The sequence below is a fragment of the Oryctolagus cuniculus genome, chromosome 18, assembly GCF_051225735.1.
Source record: "Oryctolagus cuniculus isolate XC-2025 breed Fujian yellow rabbit chromosome 18, ASM5122573v1, whole genome shotgun sequence".
In the NCBI taxonomy this organism is placed as follows: domain Eukaryota; kingdom Metazoa; phylum Chordata; class Mammalia; order Lagomorpha; family Leporidae; genus Oryctolagus; species Oryctolagus cuniculus.
In genome coordinates this window covers 9,232,927-9,254,008 of record NC_142884.1, presented here as the reverse complement: position 1 = coordinate 9,254,008, position 21,082 = coordinate 9,232,927, and positions in this window count along the sequence as shown.

Sequence of the window (21,082 nt, the reverse complement as noted above, 5' to 3'; positions counted from 1 at the left end):
GCAGTGAGTCCATTCGTGTGAACCATCTAGATGAGGTAAATGCAGAGACAGAGAGTGTACGAGAGGTTTCTGGGTGTGGGGGTGTTCGGGGAGAGGGAGAAGTGGGGAACTATTGCTAAATGGGTGCAGAGTTGGTGAACATATTTTGGAGCTAGATGGGGGGGGTGATTCCACACACATGTGAAAGTTAACACGAGGGACCGTGGTGTAGCGGGTAAAGCCGCCGTCTGCTGTGCCAGCATCCTATATGGGCGCTGGTTAGAGACCCAGCTGCTCCAATTCTGATCCAGCTCTCTGCTGTGGCCTGGGAAAGCAGTAGAAGATGGCCCGAGTCCTTGGACCCCTGCACCCATGTGGGAGACCCAGAAGAAGCTCCTGGCTCCTGGCTTTGGATCAGCACAGCTCTGGCCATTTCGGCCAGTTGGGGAGTGAACCATCAGATGGAAGATCTCTCTCTCTCTCTCTCTCTCTCTCTCTCTCTCTCTCTCTCTCTCCTCTCCCCTCTCTCCCCTCTCCCCTCTCCTCGCTCCTTTCTCCTCTCTCTCTCTGCCTCTCCTCTCTCTTCATAACTCTGACTTTCAAATAAATGAATAAATCTTAAAAAAAAAGAAAAAAAAGTTAACATAAAAGAGATCCCAAACACATGAAAATGTCTGAGTTTAACTGGGCAAATTTTTAAAAATAGGACTCAAAAAGCACTAATTGTAAAACAGCAAATCATGTGTATCATTAAATGCATATATGTCTTGGGGCCGGCGCTGTGGTGCAGCAGGTTAACGCCCTGGCCTGATGGGCCAGCATCCCATGTGGGCGCTGGTTTGAGTCCCGGCTGCTCCACTTCCGATCCAGCTCTCTGCTGTGGCCTGGGAAAGCAGTAGAAGATGGCCCAAGTCCTTGGGCCCCTGCACCTGCGTGGGAGATCCAGAAGAAGCTCCTGGCTCCTGGCTTTGGATCAGCACAGCTCTGGCCGTTGCAGTCAATTGGAGAGTGAACCAGCGGATGGAAGACTCTCTCTCTCTCTCTCTCTCTCTCTCTCTCTCTCTCTCTGTCTCTCTGTAACTCTGACTTTCAAATAAATAAATAAATCTTTATATAAAATGCATATATGTCTCACAAATTAGATATTTATATATTATGTATAGGCTAGAAACAAGTTAGATATTATAGAGTATATTGGATAACTTAAATACAGGACACAAGTATATTAATACACACTTTATGAGCCTATGTGTGCATTCCCTATAAACTGGATGTACTGACCATATAAACATTGTGTCGTGAGGACTCCCCTAGCTCGTGAAAGATTCTTCGAAAACACGACTCCAGTGGGTTCCCAGTTCCCAGTTCCAGCTCCAACCCCAGCTTCCTGACCACAATGATGGCTCAAGTGACTGGGTTCCACCGGGGACCTGGACTGCGTTTCCTGCACCTACTGGCCCAGCCCTGGTCTTTGCAGACATTTGGGGAATGAGCCAGCAGGTGGGGGCTCTGTGCGTGTGTGTCTCAGATAAAATTTTAAAAACACGACTTTTAATACCTGCTTATACTCCAGAGTAATACAAACGTCCCAGGGCCACCCAGCCCGGCCCCCGGCTCCCCGCCTCCCAAGACTTCGTACCTGCGTGAGATTCTGCTACAGCCGCGGATCCGGAGCTGCGGGAGGCGTCTCCCCGGCCTCTCTCGCCTCCCGCTGCACCGTCTCCCCTCCAGGCTCCGAAGAACCACGGGAGTGGCAGCCGGCCCCGGGGCCCCAAGACACTCCTTGGGCGGACGGAGAGTACCAGGAGTCCACTTGGGAGTCAGCGCAGGACGCACCCCGGGCGGGGGGCGGTCTGAGTCTAGGGCTGGTCCACCCACGACTGGAGTGGGAGGAGAAGAGGAGGGAAGGAGATGGACCCACTGGCTTCTGCCCTGCCCCTCCCCTCCGAGACTCGGGGGTCCTGGATCCCTCAATTCCGGAGAGAGAGAGAGAGGTCGGGTCCAGAGCGGGAGCCGCCCCCGCCCCCTTTACCTGCCACCCGTGCACGAGCCCGCAGGAGACCCGTCGCCTTCTCCGGAGCTCGGTTGGGGCGGGGTCTGCGGTGGGAGGGGGCAGCGCGCGCGACCGACCGCGGGGCCGAGTCCGCTAGAGCCACGGCCAGGGCCAGGGGCCATTTCCACCTTGCGCCGCAGTCAGTTCGCCCTGGAGGGGCCTACATCCTCGTCACCCGCCACAGGCCCTCTAGCCCACGCCGTGCCAGGGCGGCGACCCAGCCCTCCGGCCGGGGGAGGGGGGCCCTGCCCCACGGTCCGACATCTGAGACCCGGAGCCGCGCGCACTCAGGTGTGAGACGCAGGTCCCCACCCTCACCACTGGCTCCTTGGAGGATTTTCTCTCCAATCCCCGAGGTCAGCTCCACTTACCAGGCACATTCACCCGTGGGGTGCTGAGTGACGCCATCCGTTGCTAGGCAGACTTAGACTAGTGGCGATGACGTCACCGCGTGGAGGGAGGGAGGGAGGGAGGAACCGTGGTATTAAGGCAGGCAGCCCATTCCAGGGTTCGCGCTATCTTACCCACTATGCTGTCAAGAGTCCACACAGCACGAAGCTTTAGGAGCGAAAACGGGGCCGGGGCCGGCGCTGTGCCGGGTAAAGCCGCCATTTGCAGTGCCGGCATCCCTTATGGACTCCAATTCGAGTCCCGGCTGCTCCACTTCTGATCCAGCTCTCTGCTATGGCCTGGGAAAGCAGTAGAGATGGCCCAGGTCCTTGGGCCCCTGCACCCGCGTGGGAGACCCGGAAGAAGCTCCTGGCTCCTGGCTTCGGATCAGTGCAGCTCCAGCCGTTGAGGCCATTTGGGGAGTGAACCAGCGGATGGAAGACCTCTCTTTCTCTCTCTCTCTCTCTCTCTCTCTCTCTCTCTCTCTCTCTCTGCCTCTCCTCTGTGTAACTCTGTCAAGTAAATGAATGTTTAAAAAAATAAAAATAAAACGGGGTCCTTCCAGAACAGATCTCCAAAACAGCTCGAGGAGACGCACGGTGGCATTTCACACGAGTGGCTGAAAGATGAATTATTCCATGATTGGGTTGGAACATCTGCCAAGACACCTGGGAGAAATTAGGTCCTTGGATCAGAACATACTGCAGACGAATCAAGGACCACAGTGAGTTATGAAAACATAACTCACTAGTAAGAGATGTGGGTGAATTTTTAAACAAAGATTTATTTATTTGAAAGGCAGGATTACACAGTGAGAGAGAGACACACACACAGAGAGAGAGAGAGAGGTCTTCTGTCGAAGTTGATTCGTTCTGAGAGGAAGAGTGTGGTGGGGGCAAGAGGCATGGAGTCACCACACAGACCGCAGGAGTCGGGTGAAAGCAGGCCAGAGGCGGGCAGCCTGCAGACTCGTTTATTTCAGTTGGTGCAGCAGCTTAAATAGCCAAGGCAGCCAATCCGGTCAAGGGGTGGTCTATGCCCTAACCAATCACAGCCTGTTGCCAGGCAGACTCCGTTGCCATGTGGTTTCCAAAGCTGTTCCTGAGTAACTGAGCTTGCTTGCCAGCAGCCATCTTGGCATGGCCTTCTCATTCCACCACAGTCTTCCATCCGCTGGTTCACTCCCCAGATGGCTTCAAGGGCCAGAGCTGGGCTGATCCAAAGCCAGGAGCCAGGAGCAGCTTCCGGGTCTCCCATGTGGGTGCAGGGGCCCAAGGACTTGGGCCATCCTCTACTGCTTTCCCAGGCCACAGCAGAGAGCTGGATCAGAAGTGGAGCAGCCAGGACTCGAATCGGCGCCCATGTGGGATGCCAGCACTGTAGGTGGCAGCTCTACCGCTACACCACAAATAGCCCCTGAATATTTCTTTACTATTGTCATAGGAAAGAGCTTTCTAAGAATAAAAAACAAGAACCCATAAAGAAAAGTATTGTGAATGTCTTTATATAAAAGCATATAACAATTACATTAAAAATTTAATACATAAAATATTTAATACCCAAAGCTGCAACGTTTTACCTCCTGAGTCTCACTCACAGCGCCCTCACTTGTTTGTCCTCTTGGACTGCGAGCTCACGCTTGGCGAAGCTTTTCCTGAGGCAGTCTGTGACGGTCTCACTGGGGCTGGGTCCTCAGGGAGGCCTGCTGCTGCTCCTGACCAGCACTGGGACCTGCCGTCAGTTCTACCACCTCAGCTTCCCCACCGGCAGTCAGACTTGGACTGTGCGTCTACAACTGGATACAAGTTTTTCTGCCATACGCAGTTCCAAACAATAGAAAAATGAACTGTGAGGAACTCAGGGGTGGCTAGGGGGGAGCTGGGGGGCTTCTGGTGAGCCCAGCGACATGTCGACACACGGATGAGAGCTTTCCCAGGGCGGGAGCCGATCCTCACAAACCCTCACTCTGTAGAGCCAAGCGTGAAAATCCAGAGTGCTGTGAGACTGTGGCATACAGGATATCTGTTTCATCTTTGTCTCTAGCTCCTCAGAAGCTTCTAAAACCCTTGGGGTTTCCTGGGTTCCAGGCTGCCTTGGCTATTTAAGCTGCTGCACCAACTGAAATAAACGAGTCTGCAGGCTGCCCTGCTCTGGCCTGCTTTCACCCGACTCCCGGGGTCTGTGTGGTGACTCCATGCCTCTTGCCCCCACCACACTCTTCCTCTCAGAATGAATCAACTTGTTCTAATAAAGTCATTCTTGATGTGCCCACAGATGGCTTTAGTCTGGGGGCTGATCTGAGGGATCTGACCTGTGGGGAGGGGAGAGGGGCTGGAGACAGCTAAATCAGCCGTGACAGGTGACTGAGTCATTGGAGCTATGAGATGGAACGTCCGCATCAGCTCTGCAGAGCTTCTGAGATGAGGGAGCGTGCACCTTGCTAGGGTCTCTCTCCCTGCCCCCACGGCCCTGCCCAACCTTGCTCTGTGTGGCTCCCCCACTGGAGGTAAGTGCTCTCCTGAGCTCTGTGAGCTGTTCTAGCAAATCAGCACACGTGAAGGGGCGTTGTGGGAAATCCCAGCTTTGCAGTCAGTGAGACAGAAGTGTGGGTTCGCCGGGGACCCCATTTGCGACTGGCATCTAAGCTGAGGGCAGTCGAGGAGTGCTAGCGTCAGACTGAGTTGAGTGAAAGCAGAGACGTGAAGGAAGCTCTTGGGTCAGTGTCACGGGTCAGGCCCCTCTGCACAGCCACCAGCTGCCTCAGCGGAGCAGCTGCCGGGCAGGGGACGTGAGGGAGGCCCGGAGCTCTCAGGGGGCCCCGGCAGGAAGTTCCGAGAAGGGTTTTCTCTGGGCTGTAGGAAGCGACAGGGTGGGGTGAGAGGAGAGTGGAGGGTTCTCGGTGCTGGAGGGTCCCCCAATAAAGACACTTCCTACTGTTCCACAAGGAGGCCCGAGTATTGGCAGATTGCTAAAGAAGACAGTGACACACGGAGGGGTCCCAGTCCATGGCAGAACTGGACAATCAGCAGCGCTGTGGAGGCGCAGGTGCGGAGAACCACACACAACAAAGCAGACTAAGGGTGCGCAGCAAGACTGAGGCTCAACAGAGAAACGTAAGCGATGTGCAGGCTTCGAAACTAGCTAGTGTACTGTAGGAGAACTGGTTACTATCGCCATGTATATAGTGGCATGGAAGACCGAGTTGAAGAAATAGACTAAATTAGAGAGGAATCACCAGGGCACGCGGATTTGAAAGACGGACCTAAACAAACAATAATCTCCAAGAACGCTCCAGAAAGTTCATGGCCACCGAATGAGAGGTAAAGTCTAGGGGCCGGCACGGTGGATTAGAGGGTAAAACGAATGAGAGATAAAGTTTAGGGGCCGGCACAGTGGATTAGTTCATGGACACGGAATGAGAGGTAAGTTTAGGGGCCAGCACGGTGGATTAGAGGGTAAAATGGAATGAGAGGTAAAGTTTAGGGGCCGGCACGGTGGATTAGAGGGTAAAACGGAATGAGAGGTAAAGTCTAGGGGCCGGCACGGTGGATTAGTTCATGGACATGGAATGAGAGGTAAAGTTTAGGGGCCGGCACTGTGGATTAGTTCATGGACACGGATGAGAGGTAAAGATTAGGGGCCGGCATGGTGGATTAGAGGGTAAAACGGAATGATAGGTAAAGCCTAGGGTCCGGCACGGTGGATTAGAAGGTAAAACGAATGAGAGGTAAAGTCTAGGGGCCGGTACGGTGGATTAGAGTGTAAAACGGAATGAGAGGTAAAGTCTAGGGGCCGGCAGGGTGGATTAGAGGGTAAAACTGAATGAGAGGTAAAGTCTAGGGGCCAGCCCTGTGGATAAATTCATGGACACGGAAAGAGAGGTAAAGTTTAGGGACCGGCACGGTGGATTAGTTCATGGCCACGGGTGGAGAGGTAAAGTTTAGGGGCCGGCATGGTGGATTAGAGGGTAAAACGGAATGACAGGTAAAGTTTAGGGGCCGGCACGGTGGATTAGTTCATGGACACGGAATGAGAGGTAAAGTTTAGGGGCCGGCACGGTAGATTAGTTCATGGACACGGAATGAGAGGTAAAGTCTAGGGGCCGGCACGGTGGATTAGAGGGTAAAACGGAATGAGAGGTAAAGTCTAGGGGCCGGCACGGTGGATTAGTTCATGGACACGGAATGAGAGGTAAAGTATAGGGGCCAGCACGGTGGATTAGAGGGTAAAACGGAATGAGAGGTAAAGTTTAGGGGCCGGCACTGTGGATTAGAGGGTAAAACAGAATGAGAGGTTAAGTTTAGGGGCCAGCACTGTGGATTAGTTCATGGATACGGAATGAGAGGTAAAGGTTAGGGGTCGGCAGGGTGGATTAGAGGGTAAAACGGAATGAGAGGTAAAGTTTAGGTGTCGGCACGGTGGATTAGAGGGTAAAACGGAATGAGAGGTAAAGTTTAGGGGTCAGAACGGTGGATTAGAGGGTAAAACGGAATGAGAGGTCAAGTTTAGGGGCCGGCACGGTGGATTAGTTCATGGCCACGGAATGAGAGGTAAAGTTTAGGTGTCGGCACGGTGGATTAGAGGGTAAAACGGAATGAGAGGTAAAGTTTAGGGGTCAGAACGGTGGATTAGAGGGTAAAACGGAATGAGAGGTAAAGTTTAGGGGCCGGCACTGTGGATTAGTTCATGGACACGGATGAGAGGTAAAGATTAGGGGCCGGCATGGTGGATTAGGGTAAAACGGAATGATAGGTAAAGCCTAGGGTCCGGCACGGTGGATTAGAAGGTAAAACGAATGAGAGGTAAAGTCTAGGGGCCGGTACGGTGGATTAGAGTGTAAAACGGAATGAGAGGTAAAGTCTAGGGGCCGGCAGGGTGGATTAGAGGGTAAGACTGAATGAGAGGTAAAGTCTAGGGGCCAGCCCAGTGGATAAATTCATGGACACGGAATGAGAGGTAAAGTTTAGGGACCGGCACGGTGGATTAGTTCATGGCCACGGGTGGAGAGGTAAAGTTTAGGGGCCGGCATGGTGGATTAGAGGGTAAAACGGAATGACAGGTAAAGTTTAGGGGCCGGCACGGTGGATTAGTTCATGGACACGGAATGAGAGGTAAAGTTTAGGGGCCAGCACGGTGGATTAGAGGGTAAAAGGGAATGAGAGGTAAAGTCTAGGGGCCGGCACGGTGGATTAGAGGGTAAAACGGAATGAGAGGTAAAGTCTAGGGGCCGGCACTGTGGATTAGCTCATGGACATGGAATGAGAGGTAAAGTTTAGGGGTCGGCATGGTGGATAAGTTCATGGGCACGGAATGAGAGGCAAAGTCTAGGGGTGGGAACTTTGGATTAGAGGGTAAAACAGAATGAAGGTAAAGTCTAGGGGCCGGCACGGTGGATTAGAGGGTAAAACGGAATGAGAGGTAAAGTCTAGGGGCCGGCACTGTGGATTAGCTCATGGACATGGAATGAGAGGTAAAGTTTAGGGGTCGGCATGGTGGATAAGTTCATGGACACGGAATGAGAGGCAAAGTCTAGGGGTGGGAACTTTGGATTAGAGGGTAAAACAGAATGAAGGTAAAGTTTAGGGGCCAGCACTGTGGATTAGTTCATGGATACGGAATGAGAGGTAAAGGTTAGGGGTCGGCAGGGTGGATAGAGGGTAAAACGGAATGAGAGGTAAAGTCTAGGGGCCGGCACGGTGGATTGGAGGGTAAAACGGAATGAGAGGTAAAGTCTAGGGGCCGGCACGGTGGATTAGAGGGTAAAACGGAATGAGAGGTAAAGTCTAGGGGCCGGCACGGTGGATTAAAGGGTAAAACGGAATGACAGGTAAAGTCTAGGGGCCGGCACTGTGGATTAGAGGGTAAAACAGAATGAGAAGTTAAGTTTAGGGGCCAGCACTGTGGATTAGTTCATGGATACGGAATGAGAGGTAAAGGTTAGGGGTCGGCAGGGTGGATTAGAGGGTAAAACGGAATGAGAGGTAAAGTTTAGGTGTCGGCACGGTGGATTAGAGAGTAAAACAGAATGAGAGATAAAGTTGAGGGGCCGGCACGGTGGATTAGAGGGTAAAACGGAATGAGAGGTAAAGTTTAGGGGTCAGAACGGTGGATAAGTTCATGGACATGGAATGAGAGGTAAAGTTTAGGTGTTGGCACGGTGGATTAGAGGGTAAAACAGAATGAGAGGTAAAGTTTAGGGGCCGGCACTGTGGATTATTTCATGGACACGGATGAGAGGTAAAGTTTAGGGGCCGGCACGGTGGATTAGAGGGTAAAACAGAATAGAGGTAAAGTTTAGGGGCCGGCACTGTGGATTAGTTCATGGACACGGATGAGAGGTAAAGTTTAGGTGTCGGCACGGTGGATTAGAGAGTAAAACGGAATGAGAGGTAAAGTTTAGGGGCCGGCATGGTGGATTAGAGGGTAAAACGGAATGATAGGTAAAGCCTAGGGTCCGGCACGGTGGATTAGAAGGTAAAACGAATGAGAGGTAAAGTCTAGGGGCCGGTACGGTGGATTAGAGTGTAAAACGGAATGAGAGGTAAAGTCTAGGGGCCGGCAGGGTGGATTAGAGGGTAAGACTGAATGAGAGGTAAAGTCTAGGGGCCAGCCCTGTGGATAAATTCATGGACACGGAAAGAGAGGTAAAGTTTAGGGACCGGCACTGTGGATAAGTTCATGGACACGGAATGAGAGGCAAAGTCTAGGGGTGGGAACTTTGGATTAGAGGGTAAAACAGAATGAAGGTAAAGTCTAGGGGCCGGCACGGTGGATTAGAGGGTAAAACGGAATGAGAGGTAAAGTCTAGGGGCCGGCACGGTGGATTAGAGAGTAAAATGGAATGAGAGGTAAAGTTTAGGGGCCGGCACGGTGGATTACAGGGTAAAACGGAATGAGAGGTAAAGTCTAGGGGCCGGCACGGTGGATTAGTTCAGGGACACGGAATGAGAGTTAAAGTTTAGGGGCCGTCACGGTGGATTAGTTAATGGATACGGAATGAGAGGTAAAGGTTAGGGGTCGGCAGCGTGGATTAGAGGGTACAACGGAATGAGAGGTAAAGTTTAGGGGCCAGCACTGTGGATTAGTTCATGGATACGGAATGAGAGGTAAAGGTTAGGGGTCGGCACGGTGGATTAGGGGGTAAAACGGAATGAGAGGTAAAGTGTAGGGGCCGGCACGGTGGATTAGAGGGTAAAACGGAATGAGAGGTAAAGTCTAGGGGCCGGCACGGTGGATTAGAGGGTAAAACGGAATGAGAGGTAAAGTTTCGGGGCCGGCATGGTGTATTAGAGGGTAAAAGGGAATGAGAGGTAAAGTCTAGGGGCCGGCACGGTGGATTAAAGGGTAAAACGGAATGACAGGTAAAGTTTAGGGGCCGGCACTGTGGATTAGAGGGTAAAACAGAATGAGAGGTTAAGTTTAGGGGCCAGCAATGTGGATTAGTTCATGGATACGGAATGAGAGGTAAAGGTTAGGGGTCAGCAGGGTGGATTAGAGGGTAAAACGGAATGAGAGGTAAAGTTTAGGTGTCGGCACGGTGGATTAGAGAGTAAAACGGAATGAGAGATAAAGCTGAGGGGCCGGCACGGTGGATTAGAGGGTAAAACGGAATGAGAGGTAAAGTTTAGGGGTCAGAACGGTGGATAAGTTCATGGACATGGAATGAGAGGTAAAGTTTAGGTGTTGGCACGGTGGATTAGAGGGTAAAACAGAATGAGAGGTAAAGTTTAGGGGCCAGCACGGTGGATTAGAGGGTAAAACAGAATAGAGGTAAAGTTTAGGGGCCGGCACTGTGGATTAGTTCATGGACACGGATGAGAGGTAAAGATTAGGGGCCGGCATGGTGGATTAGAGGGTAAAATGGAATGAGAGGTAAAGTTTAGGTGTCGGCACGGTGGATTAGAGGGTAAAATGGAATGAGAGGTAAAGTTTAGGGGTCAGAACAGTGGATTAGAGAGTAAAACGGAATGAGTGGTAAAGCTTAGGGGCCGGCACGGTGGATTAGAGGGCAAAACGGAATGAGAGGTAAAGTTTAGGGGCCTGCACGGTGGATTAGTTCATGGCCACGGATGAGAGGTAAAGATTAGGGGCCGGCATGGTGGATTAGAGGGTAAAACGGAATGATAGGTAAAGCCAAGGGTCCGGCACGGTGGATTAGAAGGTAAAACGAATGAGAGGTAAAGTCTAGGGGCCGGTACGGTGGATTAGAGTGTAAAACGGAATGAGAGGTAAAGTCTAGGGGCCGGCAGGGTGGATTAGAGGGTAAAACTGAATGAGAGGTAAAGTCTAGGGGCCAGCCCTGTGGATAAATTCATGGACACGGAATGAGAGGTAAAGTTTAGGGACCGGCACGGTGGATTAGTTCATGGACACGGGTGGAGAGGTAAAGTTTAGGGGCCGGCATGGTGGATTAGAGGGTAAAATGGAATGACAGGTAAAGTTTAGGGGCCGGCACGGTGGATTAGTTCATGGACACGGAATGAGAGGTAAAGTTTAGGGGCCAGCACGGTGGATTAGAGGGTAAAAGGGAATGAGAGGTAAAGTCTAGGGGCCGGCACGGTGGATTAGAGGGTAAAACGGAATGAGAGGTAAAGTCTAGGGGCCGGCACTGTGGATTAGCTCATGGACATGGAATGAGAGGTAAAGTTTAGTGGTCGGCATGGTGGATAAGTTCATGGACACGGAATGAGAGGCAAAGTCTAGGGGTGGGAACTTTGGATTAGAGGGTAAAACAGAATGAAGGTAAAGTTTAGGGGCCAGCACTGTGGATTAGTTCATGGATACGGAATGAGAGGTAAAGGTTAGGGGTCGGCAGGGTGGATAGAGGGTAAAACGGAATGAGAGGTAAAGTTTAGGGGTCAGAACGGTGGATTAGAGGGTAAAACGGAATGAGAGGTCAAGTTTAGGGGCCGGCACGGTGGATTAGTTCATGGCCACGGAATGAGAGGTAAAGTTTAGGTGTCGGCACGGTGGATTAGAGGGTAAAACGGAATGAGAGGTAAAGTTTAGGGGTCAGAACGGTGGATTAGAGGGTAAAACGGAATGAGAGGTAAAGTTTAGGGGCTGGCACTGTGGATTAGTTCATGGACACGGATGAGAGGTAAAGATTAGGGGCCGGCATGGTGGATTAGGGTAAAACGGAATGATAGGTAAAGCCTAGGGTCCGGCACGGTGGATTAGAAGGTAAAACGAATGAGAGGTAAAGTCTAGGGGCCGGTACGGTGGATTAGAGTGTAAAACGGAATGAGAGGTAAAGTCTAGGGGCCGGCAGGGTGGATTAGAGGGTAAGACTGAATGAGAGGTAAAGTCTAGGGGCCAGCCCAGTGGATAAATTCATGGACACGGAATGAGAGGTAAAGTTTAGGGACCGGCACGGTGGATTAGTTCATGGCCACGGGTGGAGAGGTAAAGTTTAGGGGCCGGCATGGTGGATTAGAGGGTAAAACGGAATGACAGGTAAAGTTTAGGGGCCGGCACGGTGGATTAGTTCATGGACACGGAATGAGAGGTAAAGTTTAGGGGCCAGCACGGTGGATTAGAGGGTAAAAGGGAATGAGAGGTAAAGTCTAGGGGCCGGCACGGTGGATTAGAGGGTAAAACGGAATGAGAGGTAAAGTCTAGGGGCCGGCACTGTGGATTAGCTCATGGACATGGAATGAGAGGTAAAGTTTAGGGGTCGGCATGGTGGATAAGTTCATGGGCACGGAATGAGAGGCAAAGTCTAGGGGTGGGAACTTTGGATTAGAGGGTAAAACAGAATGAAGGTAAAGTTTAGGGGCCAGCACTGTGGATTAGTTCATGGATACGGAATGAGAGGTAAAGGTTAGGGGTCGGCAGGGTGGATAGAGGGTAAAACGGAATGAGAGGTAAAGTCTAGGGGCCGGCACGGTGGATTGGAGGGTAAAACGGAATGAGAGGTAAAGTCTAGGGGCCGGCACGGTGGATTAGAGGGTAAAACGGAATGAGAGGTAAAGTTTAGGGGCCGGCATGGTGTATTAGAGGGTAAAAGGGAATGAGAGGTAAAGTCTAGGGGCCGGCACGGTGGATTAAAGGGTAAAACGGAATGACAGGTAAAGTCTAGGGGCCGGCACTGTGGATTAGAGGGTAAAACAGAATGAGAAGTTAAGTTTAGGGGCCAGCACTGTGGATTAGTTCATGGATACGGAATGAGAGGTAAAGGTTAGGGGTCGGCAGGGTGGATTAGAGGGTAAAACGGAATGAGAGGTAAAGTTTAGGTGTCGGCACGGTGGATTAGAGAGTAAAACGGAATGAGAGATAAAGTTGAGGGGCCGGCACGGTGGATTAGAGGGTAAAACGGAATGAGAGGTAAAGTTTAGGGGTCAGAACGGTGGATAAGTTCATGGACATGGAATGAGAGGTAAAGTTTAGGTGTTGGCACGGTGGATTAGAGGGTAAAACAGAATGAGAGGTAAAGTTTAGGGGCCAGCACGGTGGATTAAAGGGTAAAACAGAATAGAGGTAAAGTTTAGGGGCCGGCACTGTGGATTATTTCATGGACACGGATGAGAGGTAAAGTTTAGGAGCCGGCACGGTGGATTAGAGAGTAAAACGGAATGAGAGGTAAAGTTTAGGGGCCGGCATGGTGGATTAGGGTAAAACGGAATGATAGGTAAAGCCTAGGGTCCGGCACGGTGGATTAGAAGGTAAAACGAATGAGAGGTAAAGTCTAGGGGCCGGTACGGTGGATTAGAGTGTAAAACGGAATGAGAGGTAAAGTCTAGGGGCCGGCAGGGTGGATTAGAGGGTAAGACTGAATGAGAGGTAAAGTCTAGGGGCCAGCCCTGTGGATAAATTCATGGACACGGAAAGAGAGGTAAAGTTTAGGGACCGGCACGGTGGATTAGTTCATGGCCATGGGTGGAGAGGTAAAGTTTAGGGGCCGGTATGGTGGATTAGAGGGTAAAACGGAATGACAGGTAAAGTTTAGGGGCCGGCACGGTGGATTAGTTCATGGACACGGAATGAGAGGTAAAGTTTAGGGGCCAGCACGGTGGATTAGAGGGTAAAAGGGAATGAGAGGTAAAGTCTAGGGGCCGGCACTGTGGATTAGCTCATGGACATGGAATGAGAGGTAAAGTTTAGGGGTCGGCATGGTGGATAAGTTCATGGACACGGAATGAGAGGCAAAGTCTAGGGGTGGGAACTTTGGATTAGAGGGTAAAACAGAATGAAGGTAAAGTTTAGGGGCCAGCACTGTGGATTAGTTCATGGATACGGAATGAGAGGTAAAGGTTAGGGGTCGGCAGGGTGGATAGAGGGTAAAACGGAATGAGAGGTAAAGTTTAGGTGTTGGCACGGTGGATTAGAGAGTAAAACGGAATGAGAGGTAAAGTTTAGGTGTCGGCACGGTGGATTAGAGGGTAAAACGGAATGAGAGGTAAAGTTTAGGGGTCAGAACGGTGGATTAGAGGGTAAAACGGAATGAGATGTAAAGTTTAGGGGCCGGCACTGTGGATTAGTTCAGGGACACGGAATGAGAGGTAAAGTTTAGGGGCCGTCACGGTGGATTAGTTCTTGGACATGGAATGAGAGGTAAAGTCTAGGGGTCGGCACGGTGGATTAGAGGGTAAAAGGCAATGAGAGGTAAAGTCTAGGGGCCGGCACGGTGGATTAAAGTGTAAAACCGAATGAGAGGTAAAGTTTAGGGGCCGGCACTGTGGATTAGAGGGTAAAACAGAATGAGAGGTAAAGTTTAGGGGCCAGCACTGTGGATTAGTTCATGGATACGGAATGAGAGGTAAAGGTTAGGGGTCGGCACGGTGGATTAGGGGGTAAAACGGAATGAGAGGTAAAGTCTAGGGGCTGGCACGGTGGATTAGAGAGTAAAACGGAATGAGAGGTAAAGTTTAGGGGCCGGCACGGTGGATTAGAGGGTAAAACGGAATGAGAGCTAAAGTCTAGGGGCCGGCACGGTGGATTAGAGGGTAAAAGGGAATGAGAGGTAAAGTCTAGGGGCCGGCACGGTGGATTAGAGGGTAAAATGGAATGAGAGGTAAAGTTTCGGGGCCGGCATGGTGTATTAGAGGGTAAAAGGGAATGAGAGGTAAAGTGTAGGGGCCTGCACGGTGGATTAGAGGGTAAAACGGAATGACAGGTAAAGTCTAGGGGCCGGCACTGTGGATTAGAGGGTAAAACAGAATGAGAGGTTAAGTTTAGGGGCCAGCACTGTGGATTAGTTCATGGATACGGAATGAGAGGTAAAGGTTAGGGGTCGGCAGGGTGGATTAGAGGGTAAAACGGAATGAGAGGTAAAGTTTAGGTGTCGGCACGGTGGATTAGAGAGTAAAACGGAATGAGAGATAAAGTTGAGGGGCCGGCACCGTGGATTAGAGGGTAGAACGGAATGAGAGGTAAAGTTTAGGGGTCAGAACGGTGGATAAGTTCATGGACATGGAATGAGAGGTAAAGTTTAGGTGTTGGCACGGTGGATTAGAGGGTAAAACAGAATGAGAGGTAAAGTTTAGGGGCCAGCACGGTGGATTAGAGGGTAAAACAGAATAGAGGTAAAGTTTAGGGGCCGGCACTGTGGATTATTTCATGGACACGGATGAGAGGTAAAGTTTAGGGGCCGGCACGGTGGATTAGAGGGTAAAACAGAATAGAGGTAAAGTTTAGGGACCGGCACGGTGGATTAGTTCATGGCCACGGGTGGAGAGGTAAAGTTTAGGGGCCGGCATGCTGGATTAGAGGGTAAAACGGAATGACAGGTAAAGTTTAGGGGCCGGCACGGTGGATTAGTTCATGGACATGGAATGAGAGGTAAAGTTTAGGGGCCGGCACGGTGGATGAGAGGGTAAAACGGAATGAGAGGTAAAGTCTAGGGGCCGGCACGATGGATTAGAGGGTAAAACGGAATGAGAGGTAAAGTTTAGGGGCCGGCACTGTGGATAAGTTCATGGACACGGAATGAGAGGCAAAGTCTAGGGGTGGGAACTTTGGATTAGAGGGTAAAACAGAATGAAGGTAAAGTCTAGGGGCCGGCACGGTGGATTAGAGGGTAAAACGGAATGAGAGGTAAAGTCTAGGGGCCGGCACGGTGGATTAGTTCATGGACACGGAATGAGAGGTAAAGTCTAGGGGCCGGCACGGTGGATTAGAGGGTAAAACGGAATGAGAGGTAAAGTCTAGGGGCCGGCACGGTGGATTAGAGGGTAAAACGGAATGAGAGGTAAAGTTTAGGGGCCGGCACTGTGGATTAGCTCATAGACATGGAATGAGAGGTAAAGTTAGGGGCCGGCACTGTGGATTAGTCCAGGGACACGGAATGAGAGTTAAAGTTTAGGGGCCGTCACGGTGGATTAGTTAATGGATACGGAATGAGAGGTAAAGGTTAGGGGTCGGCAGCGTGGATTAGAGGGTACAACGGAATGAGAGGTAAAGTTTAGGGGCCAGCACTGTGGATTAGTTCATGGATACGGAATGAGAGGTAAAGGTTAGGGGTCGGCACGGTGGATTAGGGGGTAAAACGGAATGAGAGGTAAAGTCTAGGGGCCGGCACGGTGGATTAGAGAGTAAAACGGAATGAGAGGTAAAGTTTAGGGGCCGGCACGGTGGATTAGAGGGTAAAACGGAATGAGAGGTAAAGTCTAGGGGCCGGCACGGTGGATTAGAGGGTAGAACGGAATGAGAGGTAAAGTCTAGGGGCCGGCACGGTGGATTAGAGGGTAAAACGGAATGAGAGGTAAAGTTTCGTGGCCGGCATGGTGTATTAGAGGGTAAAAGGGAATGAGAGGTAAAGTTTAGGGGCCGGCACTGTGGATTAGAGGGTAAAACAGAATGAGAGGTTAAGTTTAGGGGCCAGCACTGTGGATTAGTTCATGGATACGGAATGAGAGGTAAAGGTTAGGGGTCAGCAGGGTGGATTAGAGGGTAAAACGGAATGAGAGGTAAAGTTTAGGTGTCGGTTCGGTGGATTAGAGAGTAAAACGGAATGAGAGGTAAAGTTTAGGTGTCGGCACGGTGGATTAGAGGGTAAAACAGAATGAGAGGTAAAGTTTAGGGGCCGGCACTGTGGATTAGTTCATGGACACGGATGAGAGGTAAAGATTAGGGGCCGGCATGGTGGATTAGAGGGTAAAACGGAATGATAGGTAAAGCCTAGGGTCCGGCACGGTGGATTAGAAGGTAAAACGAATGAGAGGTAAAGTCTAGGGGCCGGTACGGTGGATTAGAGTGTAAAACGGAATGAGAGGTAAAGTCTAGGGGCCGGCAGGGTGGATTAGAGGGTAAAACTGAATGAGAGGTAAAGTCTAGGGGCCGGCACTGTGGATAAATTCATGGACACGGAATGAGAGGTAAAGTTTAGGGACCGGCACGGTGGATTAGTTCATGGACACGGGTGGAGAGGTAAAGTTTAGGGGCCGGCATGGTGGATTAGAGGGTAAAATGGAATGACAGGTAAAGTTTAGGGGCCGGCACGGTGGATTAGTTCATGGACACGGAATGAGAGGTAAAGTTTAGGGGCCAGCACGGTGGATTAGAGGGTAAAAGGGAATGAGAGGTAAAGTCTAGGGGCCGGCACTGTGGATTAGAGGGTAAAACGGAATGAGAGGTAAAGTCTAGGGGCTGCACTGTGGATTAGCTCATGGACATGGAATGAGAGGTAAAGTTTAGGGGTCGGCATGGTGGATAAGTTCATGGACACGGAATGAGAGGCAAAGTCTAGGGGTGGGAACTTTGGATTAGAGGGTAAAACAGAATGAAGGTAAAGTTTAGGGGCCAGCACTGTGGATTAGTTCATGGATACGGAATGAGAGGTAAAGGTTAGGGGTCGGCAGGGTGGATAGAGGGTAAAACGGAATGAGAGGTAAAGTTTAGGTGTTGGCACGGTGGATTAGAGAGTAAAACGGAATGAGAGGTAAAGTCTAGGGGCTGGCACGGTGGATTAGTTCATGGATACGGAATGAGAGGTAAAGTTTAGGGGCCAGCACGGTGGATTAGAGGGTAAAACGGAATGAGAGGTAAAGTTTAGGGGCCGGCACGGTGGATTAGCTCATAGACATGGAATGAGAGGTAAAGTTTAGGGGCCGGCACTGTGGATTAGTTCAGGGACACGGAATGAGAGTTAAAGTTTAGGGGCCATCACGGTGGATTAGTTCTTGGACATGGAATGAGAGGTAAAGTCTAGGGGTCGGCACGGTGGATTAGAGGGTAAAAAGGAATGAGAGGTAAAGTCTAGGGGCCGGCACGGTGGATTAAAGGGTAAAACCGAATGAGAGGTAAAGTTTAGGGGCCGGCACTGTGGATTAGAGGGTAAAACAGAATGAGAGGTAAAGTTTAGGGGCCAGCACGGTGGATTAGAGGGTAAAACGGAATGAGAGGTAAAGTTTAGGGGCCGGCACGGTGGATTAGAGGGTAAAACGGAATGAGAGGTAAAGTCTAAGGGCCGGCACGGTGGATTAGAGGGTAAAACGGAATGAGAGGTAAAGTTTTGGGGCCGGCATGGTGTATTAGAGGGTAAAACGGAATGAGAGGTAAAGTCTAGGGGCCGGCACGGTGGATTAAAGGGTAAAACGGAATGACAGGTAAAGTTTAGGGGCCGGCACTGTGGATTAGAGGGTAAAACAGAATGAGAGGTTAAGTTTAGGGGCCAGCACTGTGGATTAGTTCATGGATACGGAATGAGAGGTAAAGGTTAGGGGTTGGCAGGGTGGATTAGGGGGTAAAACGGAATGAGAGGTAAAGTTTAGGTGTCGGCACGGTGGATTAGAGAGTAAAACGGAATGAGAGATAAAGTTGAGGGGCCGGCACGGTGGATTAGAGGGTAAAACGGAATGAGAGGTAAAGTTTAGGGGTCAGAACGGTGGATAAGTTCATGGACATGGAATGAGAGGTAAAGTTTAGGTGTTGGCACAGTGGATTAGAGGGTAAAACAGAATGAGAGGTAAAGTTTAGGGGCTGGCACTGTGGATTATTTCATGGACACGGATGAGAGGTAAAGTTTAGGGGCCGGCACGGTGGATTAGAGGGTAAAACAGAATGAGAGGTAAGGTTTAGGGGCCGGCACTGTGGATTAGTTCATGGACACGGATGAGAGGTAAAGATTAGGGGCCGGCATGGTGGATTAGAGGGTAAAACGGAATGATAGGTAAAGCCTAGGGTCCGGCACGGTGGATTAGAAGGTAAAACGAATGAGAGGTAAAGTCTAGGGGCCAGCCCTGTGGATAAATTCATGGACACGGAATGAGAGGTAAAGTTTAGGGGCCGGTACAGTGGATTAGTTCATGGACACGGGTGGAGAGGTAAAGTTTAGGGGTCGGCACGGTGGATTTAGGGTAAACGGAATGAGAGGTAAAGTCTAGGGGCCGGCACGGTGGATTAGAGGGTAAAACGGAATGAGAGGTAAAGTCTAGGGGCTGGCACGGTGGATTAGTTCATGGACACGGAATGAGAGGTAAAGTCTAGGGGCCGGCACGGTGGATTAGAGGGTAAAAGGGAATGAGAGGTAAAGTCTAGGGGCCCGCACGGTGGATTAGAGGGTGAAACGGAATGAGAGGTAAAGTTTAGGGGCCGGTACTGTGGATTAGCTCATGGACATGGAATGAGAGGTAAAGTTTAGGGGCCGGCACTGTGGATTAGTTCAGGGACATGGAATGAGAGGTAAAGTTTAGGGGCCGTCACGGTGGATTAGTTCTTGGACATGGAATGAGAGGTAAAGTCTAGGGGTCGGCACGGTGGATTAGAGGGTAAAAGGGAATGAGAGGTAAAGTCTAGGGGCCGGCACGGTGGATTAAAGTGTAAAACCGAATGAGAGGTAAAGTTTAGGGGCCGGCACTGTGGATTAGAGGGTAAAACAGAATGAGAGGTTAAGTTTAGGGGCCAGCACTGTGGATTAGTTCATGGATACGGTATGAGAGGTAAAGGTTAGGGTTCGGCACGGTGGATTAGGGGGTAAAACGGAATGAGAGGTAAAGTTTAGGTGTCGGCATGGTGGATTAGTTCATGGCCACGGAATGAGAGGTAAAGTTTAGGGGCCAGCACGGTGGATTAGTTCATGGATACGGAATGAGAGGTAAAGGTTAGGGGTCGGCAGGGTGGATTAGAGGGTAAAACGGAGTGAGAGGTAAAGTTTAGGGGCCGGCACTGTGGATTAGTTCATGGCCATGGAATGAGAGGTAAAATTTAGGTGTCGGCACGGTGGATTAGAGGGTAAAAGGGAATGAGAGGTAAAGTTTAGGGGCCGGCACTGTGGATTAGTTCATGGACACGGATGAGAGGTATAGTTTAGGGGCCGGCACGGTGGATTAGAGGGTAAAACAGAATGAGAGGTAAAGTTTAGGGGCCGGCACTGTGGATTAGTTCATGGACACGGATGAGAGGTAAAGATTAGGGGCCGGCATGGTGGATTAGAGGGTAAAACGGAATGAGAGGTAAAGCCTAGGGTCCGGCACGGTGGATTAGAAGGTAAAACGAATGAGAGGTAAAGTCTAGGGGCCGGTACGGTGGATTAGAGTGTAAAACGGAATGAGAGGTAAAGTCTAGGGGCCGGCAGGGTGGATTAGAGGGTAAAACTGAATGAGAGGTAAAGTCTAGGGGCCAGCCCTGTGGATAAATTCATGGACACGGAATGAGAGGTAAAGTTTAGGGACCGGCACGGTGGATTAGTTCATGGACACGGGTGGAGAGGTAAAGTTTAGGGGCCGGCATGGTGGATTAGAGGGTAAAATGGAATGAGAGGTAAAGTTTAGGGGTTGGCACGGTGGATTAGTTCATGGACACGGAATGAGAGGTAAAGTCTAGGGGTCGGAACTGTGGATTAGAGGGTAAAACGGAATGAGAGGTAAAGTCTAGGGGCCGGCACGGTGGATTAGAGGGTAGAACGGAATGAGAGGTAAAGTCTAGGGGTCGGAACTGTGGATTAGAGGCTAAAACGGAATGAGAGGTAGAGTTTAGGGGCCAGCCCTGTTGATAAATTCATGGACACGGAATGAGAGGTAAAGTCTAGGGGCCGGCACGGTGGATTAGAGGGTAAAAGGGAATGAGAGGTAAAGTCTAGGGGCCGGCACGGTGGATTAGAGGGTAGAACGGAATGAGAGGTAAAGTCTAGGGGCCGGCACGGTGGATTGGAGGGTAAAACGGAATGAGAGGTAGAGTTTAGGGGACGGTACGGTGGATTAGTTCATGGACATGGAATGAGAGGTAAAGTTTAGGGGCCGGCACTGTGGATTAGTTCATGGACACGGAATGAGAGGTAAAGTTTCGTGGCTGGCACGGTGGATTAGAGGGTAAAACTGAATGAGAGGTAAAGTTTAGGGGCCGGCACGGTGGATTAGAGGGTAAAACGGAATGAGAGGTAAAGTCTAGGGGCCGGCACTGTGGATTAGAGGGTAAAATGGAATGAGAGGTAAATTTTAGGGAATGGCAGGGTGGATTAGAGGGTAAAATGGAATGAGAGGTAAAGTTTAGGGGCCGGCACTGTGGATTAGTTCATGGACATGGAATGAGAGGTAAAGTTTAGGGGCCGGCACTGTGGATTAGTTCATGGACATGGAATGAGAGGTAAAGTCTAGGGGTTGGAACTGTTGATTAGAGGGTAGAACAGAATGAGAGGTAAAGTCTAGGGGCCGGCACGGTGGATTAGAGGGTAAAACAAATGAGAGGTAAAGTCTAGGGACCGGCATGGTGGATTAGAGGGTAAAA